Genomic DNA, 15,764 nt, shown 5'->3' with positions numbered 1-15,764 from the left:
TAATTAGTAATTTTGCTTGGTTTTGGATTTTATGGTTCATTGTTAATTCTTGTTATTTATTACTACTGCTGTTACCCCTTTGCTATTGTTATGGACTTTTATTTTTCTTCCGGTTATGATTGAAGGTAGACTTGTGTTCATGGAAATTAAGTAACGAGCCGTTATCCCCCTCTTGTTATCTGTATGAACTTTCATTTTTCTTTCTGCTATGAATAAAAGAACCTGTGTATATATCTTTTAGATTCCTAGCCATGTGTTTGTTATGAAATTTGCATCTCGTAAGCAAGTAAACTTTTAATTCGTTTCCTCATCTTGAGATCAAAGAGGATAAACTCCTTGGAGGAGAACAAAGAAAGGAGTGAAAATTAAGGATATGTAATAAAAATGCAAATTTTCCTGGCCATGCGGTTGGTCAATCATCTTCCATCGAGTTACTCACTGAATGTCATGGAAGCTGCATGATTGATCCTAGTGTTAGGAGGTAAATGCTGATTCCTTTATATTTCACCTTAACCATCCCTCAAATTCGAGAATGTTGTTTAATCAAGAGATTTTGAAAGTTGTTTTAAAAAACAGATTATTTTAGTTTTTCAATAAGTGTGATTCATTATTAATTTTATTTCGTGTTAGATTGTATGTTTTATTGTTAATTATTCTTGTTATTTATTACTAATGTTGGTCCCCCACTTTGCTATTATTATTGACTTTTCTTTTTCTTCCAGTTATGATTGAAGGTAGCCTTTTTGTGTCCATGGAAATTAATAAGGAGCCGTTATCTCCCTCTTGTTACCTGTATGAACTTTTTTCGTTCAGGTATGAGTAAAATCACCTGTGTATCAATCTTTTAGATCCTTAGCCATGTGTTGGTTATGAAATTTGCACACGTTTCAAATATTACCGATGATAATCATCTGGGAGGATGCAAGCAAGTAAACTTTTAATCCTCTTCCTCATCTTGAGATCAAAGAGGATAAACTCCTTGTGATTGTCACAAGGAGGAGAACAAAGAAAGGAGTGAAAATTAAGGATATGTAATAAAAATGCAAATTGAACAATTCTCGCCATGCGGTTGGTCAATCATTTTCCATCGAGTTACTCGCTGAATGTCATGGAAGCTGCATGATTGATCCTATTGTTAGGAGGCAAGTGTTGATTCCTTTTATATTTCACCTTAACCATCCCCCAAATTATGTGATTAAAGCAAGAAAATACATTCAGACGGTTCTAATTAAAATACATGACTACTTTTTTTTACACAGTGATCACCACATCAAGGCCCGGAAGCCACTCAGGGATAAGGGTTATTGCAAGTACATTACGTTAGTGTGGAGATTTGAGGAAGTGTCTACCTAAGGAGGCGGTTCATTAGGAATTTGATAACGTTGGACTTGAATACATCCAAGTTGTAGTCCGGTGGGAAGCAGGCAGACGGAACAGAGTTCCAACAGGCGTGCAGTTCTAAGAAATACGCTTTGTTCATGGAATCCGCGTTTTGATTTAGGCACAAATATAGAGTGGGGGAAATTTTTCACAGTGGATTAAGCTAGACGGGTGTTTTTCGTGAAAGATTGGCGAGGGGGGACCAGAGATTGGAGTTCAGACAAACACCTGCCATGGAAATAACGATAAAACAAGGATAGGCTCGCAACGTCTCTTCTCTTGTCGGAGAGAGGTTGCAGAGTAGAAAAAAGGGCATCTCCCACTAAGCCACGAAGTCTATTTTGTACTCTGTCAAGGCAGCATTGGCTGTTTTTAGCAGCTCCTGCCCAGATATGGCAACAGTATTCCATCCTTGGACGTATTTGGCTTTTATATAGATAGTGAATTGCATCAGTAGTGAGATATCTTCTGGAGCGGTAGAAGGATCCCACCATCTTTCCAGCGACCTTGGCAACAGACTTAATGTACGTGTTCCATTGCAGATCAGGAGTAAAGGTCAAACCCGGTAGCTTGTCAAAACACGGGGCCTCACCCAGACGAGAGCCATCCATCACAATTGATGCCAGAGTTTGGTTTTGGATGCATTAAAGGTAACCAGACACATCTTCCCCCACTGAACCACGTGCTCGAGATCAGAGGAGAGAGAATCAGAGAGAACTTTGTCATTTATAGCCTTTGATGTGTTGCTGTAGATGGTCGTGTCATCAGCATAGATGTCAACGAATGATTTTAGTATGTGTTTAGGGAGGTCATTGATGTAGATCAGGAAGAGAGTTGGGCCCAGGATTGACCCCTGAGGGACTCCATCATTTATATTGCAGGCCTCCGATTTTTGTCCATCTACCACTACTCTTGTGAGCCTATCGGAGAGAAATGATTTAATGATTGAGAAAATATTTCCAGTTATACCGTAGCTGGAAATCTTGTGAAGTAGACCCTTATGCCATACCTTGTTGAAGGCCTTTGATATGTCAAGAGCAATTGCCCTAGAAAGGAAGCCTTTGTCAAGAGATTCATTAATCCTGTGGGATATAACCGTCAGCACATCTGCGGTAGATCTTGCAGAGCGGAAACCATATTGTGTGTCACTAAGAAGGTTATTCCTGCTGTGGTTGACTACTTCTCTATTTAATATGGATTCCAGCAACTTACTCATAACACACAGGAGACTTATTGGTCTGTACTGAGATGGAGATGACTTATCACCTGAATTCTTAAATACAGGGTAGACTGATGAGGTCTTCCAGAGAGTCGGAAAGCACTTCTCCTTAAGGCAGCGCTAAAATGGTTTCGTAAGTATGGGAGCAAGTTCTGGTTGAAGCTTTTTTAACGCTATAATTGGGATGCCATCAGGGCCAATTGCTTTACTGGAATCTAGGTTCTTGATTAGCTTGGCGACCTCATGCACGAATATTTGTATGTTACCTAGCCTTTTCTGTGTTATAGGAAGAAATATGGGGAGTTGATGGCCTTCGTTGCATAGGGTAGAATTAGCTGCAAAGTTCTTTGCAAATAGTTTGGCCTTGTCTGACATTGATGAGATGACCTCTGGCCCATTGATAATGGTTGGGATAGAACGCACACTTCTGTTCAGGATCCTATTTGTTATTTGCCAAAACTGGTGGGAACCAAGCCGCTGATCAGCTGCTTCGGATTTAACAGACTGGGTATATAGCTCTTTTGCATTTTTTATTACTCTTTTACAGTGGTTGCTGGCAGTCCTGAAAGCAGCTTTAGTCTCAGTGCATCTATTACGTTGGTAGCTATGGAAGAAGTGATTTCTGTTCGCGATAGCAGCAGCACATTCTGGGGAGAACCATGGCTGGTTGTTAGATTTTTGTTGGAATTTATTAGATGGTATGAATTAACTACAATTAACTACAATTAACCATTCGGTCGGATCTGATACTATAGAGCACACTTCCTTTTTAAACATGGAGTGCAGAGGTAAATCAGATATGAATGTACAGAAGCTATCCCAGTCAGCCATACAGTACCGGTATACATTACGGTGAAGGGGTACGTCTGGGGACTTATTACATTTCGTTTTTATCTTAATTGATATGACGGAGTGGTCAGAGGATCCTAGAGGAGAATGAACGGAACATGAACATAGCTCAGGGGAAGTTGAGAGAAAAAGATCTAGGAGGCTTGCATATTGACCGGGTGTATCGGGCACATGGGTGGGTTCGCGAACAATATGAGTGATGTCATTAGTAATGGCAAAATCATGACAAAACCTCCCCTCATCGTCTGTCTTATTTGAATGGGTCAGCCATTCCACGTTATGGACGTTGAAGTCATCACAGATGTGGATGTTAGCCGAGGGATGTGCAGACAGTATGTGGTCTGTTTTCTCAGATATACTCTTAAAGATAGTAACTCCGCTGTTGTGGGGCCGATAGAGGGCAAATATAAATGCAGTGGTGTTAGCAAGTGCAACCCTGAAGCACATATACGGTAAATTAGGATCCTCTTAACCTTTTTAAACTTTAAAATTGACATCCACTATCTGTATTGGTTGTGAGTCCTAGAGTGATATGATCGCTATTAAAATGGGCCAATATTCTATAAGATATACTATTGATATTCTTAACCAATTCAAAAGCACATAGATTAGCTAGTATGAATGTGGAAGGCTTGATTATCTGCTCTTGCAGGTTTTGAGTGTCAGTATATTCATAAACATACTTTGCTTCTGTTGACTTAAAAGTTGTCATGTCGATGAATTTTATTTATATTAAGCTTAGTTGCACGTTATTTACGGTTTTATCTGATCCTTTCAAACTGATGTCTGCCATCTTATTTACACTTTCAAAACTTACTTAGTTAAGCAAGAATAATGGAATACAAAAGAGATTTATTCAATTTGATATTCGTTTTTGTCAGTCAGAAAAAAGCTTGTACACGTTGGTTTTTAATAAAAATATAAAAACTTATTTTCTGTTTCCTTACTTCCTTATATGCATGCACCCAGCTAGGGAGGAAGAGTGTGAACCAGAAGTGGGTGGATGGAGCCATGCATGTGTTATGTTGATTTTCTCCTGAGCTATATATGTGACTTGCTTTTTTGCAGCTGCCCTCACCTTCAAAAGCTACTTGTGTAAAATAGCTAACCATAGAGTTCAGTGTGTTTGCTACCAGCACCTTCAACATGTGACATCCTTCTCCATTTAAAAAAATCACATTTTTCCGCTCTCCCTCAGTCTCAACGCTCTCTAGTTCCCCATCAATTTACACATTGTAGCTGTAGTTTGTACTAATATCAAGTGTACAATTTTGCGACTCTTTACAGTTTTATTATTAAATATGAGGCATAATCATATGAAATCTTTCTACTTTGCCATTACTTTGGGGGTGATAAAATGATGTGGTCACATGATGTATGTTGACGTCCTCCAATGCCTTCTTCATCACGTTATTAATATTTTCGGGTCCACTCTCTGTTTACAACTGGAGTGGTGCCCTGAATCTATGGTAAATTTTACCCAACAACAGATGCACCGATGTTTCTGCCTTCTTATTAGGAACTGCAAAAGGTCAACCACTATACATATCGATGAACGTCACTATGAACTGCTTACCTAAAATATTTAGGCTAGGGCCTGAAAATATCAAATGCCAGTTTAGCAAAAGATTTCTAATCTCAATATGGGCTCATGCATTCCAGAACCTCACTATGAACTGCTTACTTTAGGGCCTAAAAATATCAAATGCCAGTTTAGCAAAAGGAAAAACAAGGAGATCGCTCGCCTGCATTGTTGCTTCCTCAGGTTTCTAATCCTAATATGGGCTCATGCATTCCAGTGTCGATATGCATCTCCACCATATTGGTTCTGCCCAAGTCCTTATCATCCATAATATATATATATATATAGTAAAAAGTGTTTATAAGTCCTTATCATCCATAATATATATATATATATATATATATATATATATATATATATATATATATATATATATATATATATAGTAAAAAGTGTTTATAAGTCCTTATCATCCATAATGCTTTATTCTGTTTAAGCAACCTATCAACTTCCAAGTTAAATTCTTCAGGTACTATTATTTTGTTCATCAAGTATGGTAATCTCGGTAATGTTACAAGTCACACTAGACTTTGCTATTTGGCAGCCCCTTACCAAGCTTAGTGTTTGGTTGGTTTTGTTCATTGGCAGCAAAGAAAACTTACGAGAGCCTTCAACCTTCACAACTGCATTAGCTTACGATACTCTGCTAAGATTGCTAATGAATCCACTGATTATTTGTTCTATTTCATATTCTCATCTTTGACCATTTCTAAAACCCGCACAAATTATGCATGTATGCAGATGCTGGTGTTTTAACACATTTTTGTGCTAAATTTGAGTATCTTTTTCCATATTCTTATCGCGCCTTAATTAAAGGACCTGTCTCAAAGTTTTAAAAACATTATTACTGACACCTCTGCCTCCTTATTACTAGAGTTCTATAATTCTTTTCCTCATTGAAAAAAAACTTTGATGTGCTCATGTTATCGTCTATGTGTATTAGTTTGCTCTTGTTCTATTTGTCTCCATATCTTGGGGGATTCCCCTCTTGTCGGTCTTGTTACTGACCCAACTGCCGATTTCACTTCTAAAGTATATATATATATATATATATATATATATATATATATATATATATATATATATATATATATCAATAATATTACAAGTCACGCTAGATTTAGCTATTTGGCAGCCTCTTCCCAAGGGGAATGTTTGGTTGGTTTTGTTTATTGGAAGCAAAGAAAACTTACGATTATTTGTTCTATTTCATATTTTCATCTTTTACTAATTCTAAAACCCGCACAAGACATGCATGTATGCAGATGCTGGTGTTTTAACTTAACTTTTAGCTAGTCGTAGCTTAATATCACACTTCTGTTGAGGTTCTCTACAACAAAGAAAAACTGACTTTCTATCCGTAATATTAATTGAGCAGGCCCTTTTCCAATTAGCTGTACTTAAACTAACTTTTTTATCATTATAGTTCAGGTACCTGTCTCAATGTTTTTAAAACATTATTACTGACACCTCTGTTCCCTTATTACCAGAGTTCTATAATTCTTTCCCTCATTGAAAAAAAAACTTTGATGTGCTCATGTTATCGTCTATGTGTATTAGTTTGCTCTTGTTCTATTTGTCTCAATATCTTGGGGGATTCCCCTCTTGTCGGTCTTGTTACTGACCCAACTGCCTATTTCAATTCTAAAGTGTATATATAAGTTTTATACATATATATATATACATATATATACATATATATATATATATATATAAGTTTTTTAGCAGGAACACCAGGGCAATGCAACCGAATACCACCACCCTTATTATCTTGTTTTTTTTTTATTTTCCTTAAGATTATAGAACCCTTTATATCCTGTGTTTACAGTTCGTCCCAGTTCTTTTTTCTTTGTTAGAATAACTAGTCAAAATACGGCAACAAATGAGACTTATGTTGCACAGTCGATTTTTCGTCAGCAAAAAACTTGTATGCTTCGGTTTTGTAAAAAATATTTAATTTTATTTTGTTTTTCTACTTTCTCATATGGGTGAGCCCAGCTAGAGATAGAGTGTTGACCGGAAGGTGAGTACATGCTTGTACGATGTTGATTGCCAGCTGTCTCGTCTTTTGCCCTTTTCTCTGGGCTATATATGTGACCTGTTTTTGCAGATGTGACACCAAAGAATTTAAGTATTGTCTCTTTTACTTTCTAGGTCATGTGATTCCACTTGCCGTTAACATCATTAAAAGATTCTCATAACAACCAAAATTTTTCTTGATATCTTTAAAGAAAGTAACAGTCTGTTTCCTACAACACAGAGCAAAAGCAATACGTACTGCAAAAAATCATGAGTAAGAGATTCCATGTAAATGTGGAAAATTATACAAATGTAAGTCATGTCATTCATCAATATGTGGAGTGACTGAAAAATCAATTACGGCAGAATATAGATGAATGGAAAAGGGAAATAATCAAATATTATATAATTAAGTAAATATTACAGAGGGAGAAGAACAGTAAAATGGCTTAAATGAACAAAGCATAATCTTGGGGCTGATCAACTACTAAGAATACATAGTATAATGTTGAACACCATATAGGAACCATTATTGATAAATAATAGATTATATATATAATAAATAGTAAATATATATATGTATATATATACATATATATATATACATAAATACATATAGTAAAAAGTGTTTATAAATCCATATACATACATATATATATATATATATATATATATATATATATATATATATATATATATATATTTACTTGTCTGGTAATTTTTATGCATATTTATTCTCATAAAATTTATATGCTAGTTAATACGTCGCAGAATAGATCTTATAATCTTATTAATATAAAATGTATTCGTATATATTATTGATATTTCATTTTTTACATATTTATATAAATAATAACTGTATTGTTTCTACATTTTGGTGTTGCAGAATTGTTTTTTTACACTGGAGAGACATACATTTTACAGCTGTCCATCTTTTAAATCTCTACAACATGATACATGGAAGGCAGCTGATTTTCGATTTAACAAATTTATCGTGTTTTTATCCTTATATACTTGAATTATCTTTAGATGTCAGCTAATACAAATGCCAGATCTGCAATTAATTTAAGTTTTTTTCAGGAATTTATAGTGCATTCTTTTATTTTACATTTTGTTACTCAAACTTTCCTTAGACCTTATATACACATACATATACTGTGATTGTCTGCTACGATCTATGGTGCTATTGTTAGAGTACTTGGTAAAGTCCAGTAGTAAGTTACATGCTCCTGAATGTTGACATTTCTAATACTCAGTGAGATTGAAAATAGAATTTTTCATGTGATTCTACGTAGGGCTACCATCATTAAAAGACTCTCATAACACCCTAAATATTTTTTGATATCTTTTATGGCAGAATATATATGAATGGAAAACGGAAATAATGGGATGAAGTAAGAATTATAGATGAAGAAGAACAGTGAAGAATAAAATGACTTAAAGAACATCACATAATCTGGTGATGATCACCTACTAAGAATACATAGTATACTGTTTAACATGATATGGAAACTATTAATTATTAGTTAATAGATTATATATACATATAGTAATAAGTAGTAAAAGTGTTTATATATATATATATATATATATATATATATATATATATATATATAGAGAGAGAGAGAGAGAGAGCATATATCCCATCATCTATTTGCCTGTCTGGTACCAAATTAATATAAATTAAGTTTCAAATTTCAATTTAACAATTGTAGTTATCGATTCCAAATGAGAATTTAACTATATAAATATCAACATTTTATAAGGATAAAAAATCGTTATGTCTTGAATTCTCTTTTCTAATTGGAAACTTTTTTAGAAGTTGTCTGTGAAAGTGCTAAATCTACGATAGGTTTAAACTTTTTCAGGAATTTAAACCGCATTTTATATTTTTACTCTTTTTCATTAAATAAATTGGGACCATTAATTATTTTAAAAATTATACATATAATAATAATTAGTAAAAAATATCTAGACATCCATATATATTTAAACTGCATTTTATTTTTACATTTTTTACTCCAAATTTATATGCACAAACATATATATGTAGTGTTAAATAGTGATAACATCTAGAGACAAAATAGTTCCTAACATTGTCAGAGTACTTTGTAAAATCCAATTGTAAGTGACATACTCCTGAACATTGAAGTTTCAATCCTCAGTGAGATTGGAAATAGAATTTAAAATTACTTACGATTTTTACCCAGTCATCGCTAACAACACGAGAACATGCTACTCTCATGAACTGAGGTAAATGTTGTAAAATGACAGTCAAGATGAGAACGGTATTCTGAAGAATCCAAATAATATTTATAATCAATCCTCATCCCTTAAATCGAGAACAGTTAATAATTTTAGTAAAACATTTGACAAAAAGAGGACGAAGTAATTCTATTAACAAATTATTATTTCAAAAACTAATTTCGAATTTCATTAATAATCAATGTTCTGGATATTTTTAATAAAAATCAACATAATTCAATTTAACCACATGTAATGTGTTTTTTCAGATTTATTTTATTTCCAGATTTGCAACAGTAAAACAAATCCATTAATGGATAAGAAGGACCTTTCTTCATTGATAATTTAAAAAGTTTTAAATAATTATAAATTTCTTCATACAAATTTTCTAAAGTTGAAATTTATCAGTGTGCCTATCATCGTGCACGCCATTGCATGTACTTTTTGTGGAATCAGCTGCGAGCAAACATGGGAGACAAACAATATTATTGTGAAGTATGTGGTTTTTCTTTTGCACGAACGTTACATTTGTTGAGGAATATGGTAACACATACAGGAGAGAAAAAGAAATTGTAAAAATATCAGAAGCATAGTGAAGGAACTGGAAGGCAAAATACCAGCCATTGCCCAAAGAATTAAACATCGCATGGCAAAGATTCATGCAAAGACACAGAATAAGCTTTTTTTCAAACAATCCCAGAACTTTCTACAGGAATCTAATAAGAGAGGAAATTAAAATCCAAGATCCCCCATGTAAACAGGAATTAGACGATTACTGGAGACCCTTATTTGAAACAGACGAAGTACATAACGAAGAGGCCCAATGGATCGGGGATATTATCAATGCAAACAAAAATAAAAGAGAAATGCCAGAGCCAGAAATAACGCCAGATAAAATTAGATCAAAGCTGGCACGAGCTTCAAATCACAAGAAACCTGGCATCGAAAACATATCTAACTTCTGGTTAAAACAGCTAACAGCATTGCATGATCATTATAGCAGATGTTTCACCAGAATGTTGAAAGCTTATGAAGCGACACCATCATGGCTATTAAAAGGCGATACAAGCTTAATAGTTAAAAGCACAGAAACCAAAAACCCTAGCAAATATCGCCCAATATGCTGCCTAACCACGACTTACAAGCTGTTCACTTGATTAATAGCTGACAGCATACATGACCATCTTTCATCCGGTGATTATCTTGAGGAGGAAAAAACAGGATGTAGGAAAAACTGCCTGGGCACCAAAGATCAATTGCTCATTAATAAGACCATTTTGGAAGATTGCAGGAAAAGAAAAAGAAATCTAAATATGGCATGGATATATTATCAGAAAGCATTTGATATTGTACCCCATTCGTGGATACTAAAATTCCTTGAATTATATAAAATCCACCCGACCATACGAGAAATTTTAGCTGCCCAAATGAAGGAGTGGCAAACATCCATTACCTTAAACCATAATGGGGGAAGGATATCCATCCCAAATATAAAAATAAAAAAGGAATCTTCCAAGGAGACAGTTTATCTCCTCTACTATTTTGCTTGGCAATTGATCCTCCAAGTAAGCTTCTAAAGAACTGCCAATGTGCTTATAATCTAAGCTACAGCCGCCAAAGAGAATCCTCCAAGTTAATAAACCATTTATTTTTCATGGATGATATTAAGCTTTATGCTAGCTCGGATAATGATTTAGATAATCTACTGAAAATTGTCCACACTTTTTCTAATGACATCAAAATGAAGCTCGGGCTGGATAAGTGTGCTATGTGTACTCTGACAGCTGGCAAGAAGATATCTACTGAAAATATGCAGCACGATGAAAATAGTGTAATCAGAGAACTGGATGAAAAGGAAACATACAAATACCTCGGCATTGATGAAAATGAGTCCATCCAGCATTCCAAGATGAGAGAGAAACTAAGCCAAGAATATTTACGCCGGGTAAGAAAAATCTGCAAAACTGAAATCACAAACAAGAACAAAATTACGGCAATTAACCAACTTGCCATGCCAGTACTAACATATAGTTTTGGCATTATTGACTGGCCTCAGAAAGACATAAATTGGCTTGACGCAAAGACAAGGAAAATGCTAACCTTGTACCGAGTTATTTATCGAAATCAGTGCATGCCTTGTTTGTACCTACCCAGGCGAGAAGGAGGTATGGGACTCTCAGAAGTCAATCATCAACACAGAGCCACAATCGTCAGCATAGGTCAGTACATAATAAGTTCCTGTAACCCCAAGCTTATGAAAATTAAAGACCATTATCAGAATCGAGCAAGTAGTACAACATCTATAACACAACTTGCCACTCATTTTGGAAAAGATTGCCTTACAAATGATACTGAGAACCCAAACAAGCCTGCCACTGACATAGCCCAGAAAAGTCGGAAAAAATACACTAGCCAGTTCCATAGTGTTAAAACAGAAGAATGGACCAACCATAAACGGGCAAAATACCTACCGACTGAACTATCCCAAGAATATATTGATAGGGATGGTTCCCTGGACTGGCTCAAAAGAGGATCCCTCCATTACGACCAAGAGAGGTTGATATTGGCTGCACAAGACCAGGACCTCATGACAAACGCCTTCAAAAAGATGTGTGGTCTAAGCAACAATAATAAATGCAGGTTCTGTAGCACTGAGGTTGAGAGTGTGGGCCACCTGATTTCTGGTTGCAAAGTCCTACTTGGAGACGGTTATTATACAGATCGCCATAACGGAGTTTGCAAATACCTTCACTGGAAGATATGTAAGAAACTCAACATTCAGTGTAGTAAAAAAAATCCTGGGAACATATACCCGAACGAACAGTTGGGAATGACAACTACACTACTCACTATGACTACATAACCCCTACTGCTACATATCTTGAAAACGCAGCTGTTAAACCAGATATAGTGATTTGGGACAGAGCAAACAAAAAGGCGACCATAATAGAGGTCAGTGTACCCAATGGTACAGGGCTTAACGGAGCTGAGAGGGAAAAGATAACAAAGTATCAAGGACTTATGTATGATATGAAACGAAATTGGAAATTAAAAGACGTTTTAATTATACCAGTCATCATAGGAGCAACTGGGCTTATGAAAAAGAACTTTAAAAAGTACATAGCAAGCATACCCGGTGAACCAAGTGCAAGTGAAATACAAACGATTGCACTGAAAGGGACGGCTAGAATCCTGAAAAGATCTCTTGGTTGGACTCACTAAAATAGGGGTAAATGTCAGACATCTGGTTGGATGTCCCACATCCTAGATGAAAAAGTTTAAGAAAAATGAAAAAAAAGAGACAAACCACATTGTTGTGAAGTATGAGGTTCTTATTTTTCACAGAAGTCAACTTTATTGATCCATATGAAAACACATACAGGAGACAAGCCACATTCTTGTGAAGTAAGTGGTTCTTCTTTTGCACACAAGTCAACTTTATCGTATCATATGAAAACACATTCCAGGGAGAAACCATATTCTTGTGGAGTGTGTGGTTATTCTTTTGCACGGAAGTCAGATTTGTTGTGCCATATGAAAGTCAGATTAGCATAATCATATAAAAACATAGGGGAGAGAAACACCAATTTTTTTAAGAATGTGGCTCTTCTTTTGAAGCGAAGTCAAATTTGTTGACTCATATAAAAACATACAGGAGGGACGGTTAGAATCTTTAAAAGATCTCTCAGTTGGAGGAATTAAACTAATGGGAGAATATTTGGTATCCGGTAGAATGCCCCATCCCCAGGAAAAACAAAGTGATAAGAAAATTAAAACAAAAGAGAAAAAAAAATTCTTGTGAAATATCTGGTTTCTTTAGACCAATGTCAGTTTTTTTTGCACAGTAATTAACTTTGCGGTGTCATATCAAAACACATACGGAAGTCAAATCTAAGTCATATTAAAACACACATGGGACACAAAAGTCAACTTTGACACATACAGTGTACAATATCTGATGATCTTCTAAAATGCAAAACCACAAAATTGTATACTAACATCACGAAACGAGCTAGCAGGAAAACCTCTATCACAAAACCGTTGATTTGGGAAATATGATAGAATCAGAAAATAAGTCTGCTACAGAAATCACCCCCCAAAATTGTTAAAAATACTCCAGAAGTTCCATTAGAAAAAATTGGAAAAATGGGGCAAACAATATTATTACAGGTATTTTCTGTATTTATTCACCTGTGACTTTATAAATAAGGAAGACTTTAAAGATGATTGTTTCACTATGATCTGAACAAAGTTATAATGACGGTTCACGATCAAATTTTCATAAACAATGAAGATGAGTTGATGTCAGCAATGACAAGTGCCATCAGATTTTGATGACCAATGAAGAATGCATGATAATCTGTAAACTGTTGAATATTGAATGCTTCAGTTAGATACACTATCCACTATGTCTATAAAACGGATCTATTAAACCTTACATTATGATATGGAACAAGATGGAGAATGAAGCATCCTTAGACGTTCATGTCTCCAATAATACTGGGTAAAACATATTGAGAGGAAAATAACGAAATACCAACATCTTATGTACGACATAGAAAAGAAACTGGAATATTTGAACAACTCTATTCTAGTCATTTTAAGAGCAACTGAAATTAGTTTAAAGATTTTTAAAAACTACCTTAAAAATATACCTGGTGAACCAAGAGCAAGTGAAATTAAAATCAGCCCATGCCGATAATCTGGTAGGATGCGCCATTACCTGCTTATATTCAAAAATATACAGAAGACAAATGAACTTTAATAGGACATTCAAATATCTATGTATCTCATATAGAGCAAGGGTGAACCACAGGTAGGGAGTCTCTTTATTTCTGAGAACTTCGAGTGAAGTAAATTGAAATAAAAAGGACAAAAGTATATGAAATTTACTAACTGGTCTAATGAAAAATCCTAAGAAATATTCAGACAGAATGTCTACAAGACCAAACTTTAGCAATGACAGGATAACAACTATCCTTAAATTTGTCTCGGATATGAATTCATATCATAGATATAATCAACTATAAATTCCAGGAAGATCTCTTCAAATTAACTTAAGTATATTGTTAAACTAATAATTTATCAGGTAGGTTCAACACTCTGTTGTAAAACGTCCAAATACAGAACCAGACACTCTGTTGTCAAAACTATTAACTCCATAATGCTACATTATATTGTCAAAATTCCCAAATCCAAAATTTGATATTCTGTTGTCAAAACGTCCAAATACATAACCAGGCACTGCTTTCACAACTATTAACTCCAAAACTCTGCATTCTGTTGTCAAATGTCCCAACTCTAGAACTCGCCAATCTTTCAAGTTGATTGCACATGACTACGTACAGCACGCCTTCTAAAAATATACTCTATTCACTTCACGTCTGTTATTATTCACCTGTCTCATTTGCATAGAAATATTGACATTCTACATCGTTTTTCCGACAGTTACCCATCAAAGCAACTTTAACGATTTTAGTCTTTCATTATATTTTTTGTTAAACAGCCAACCCTCAGATGCACACACACATACTAGCCAAGTAAGTTTGATTTTCCCTACAAAGTAAAAAAAAACTGACAAGTCATATTTTTGTCATGTATATAGCTGTTCTGTTTTCAGGAAATCAGCTTTAGACAAACATGCAAACACACACTTGTACTGTTTAGAGATATATTGAGATCTGATATACTTCATCCACAGCAAGAACTAAAATGATAAAATTTATAAAGAACATTCAGCTTTCATGTCGAAGTTATGGCGTAACGTTTATAAATCCACTACATTTCAATAAAACGTCTATTTTATATCGAGTATTCATGTCTAAATGCCTACTTAAGGTTTTAGTTATTTATCATTGTTGTTCTCATCAAAATGTTTATTGCGCAAGATTTTTTAATACAGGACACGATCAAGAAGTAATGACCCTGGCCCACTTCCGTTTGTCTTATCTAGTACAACTGTTGCTTATGCAATAATTTATATCTCTATGTCTTATGTGGCAAATTACAACTCTGAATTAATTTTAAATTCCAAGATGTCATGAAATCTGTAGCAGCAACGAGATCTGGTTGGTCTCCAACTGTCAAGATATGCATAAACCGATGCAATAAATTTGTAACTCTTTGATGTTCTTATCTAGAAAAAAAACAACAAATAACTGTGGCAATGTTCGTTTTTCTACTTATATGAGAAATTAAATCAGTGCATTACGTATTGAATGGCTGCCATTACATCAATTTCAGTGTATATTTTAGCCTTCCAAATCATACGACTAATCAAGTGTATTGAACAACATCTCATTTACTGTTGCAGCGTCAGATATGGAGAAAAATTTTACAATTAGAAACTGATTAGCCTTAACATAGATATGTAGCATTGTAGCAGTTATATTTTGTGTTGTTTTTGTTATTTATGTCAACGAATCTGTTTACTTAGAATAAAACGATGCAATAATTTTGTAATTGTTCATT

Source organism: Euprymna scolopes, chromosome 46 (genome assembly GCF_053919585.1).
Source record: "Euprymna scolopes isolate OS-2025 chromosome 46, ASM5391958v1, whole genome shotgun sequence".
NCBI classification, from domain to species: Eukaryota; Metazoa; Mollusca; class Cephalopoda; order Sepiida; family Sepiolidae; genus Euprymna; species Euprymna scolopes.
This window is presented reverse-complemented; position numbering follows the sequence as displayed.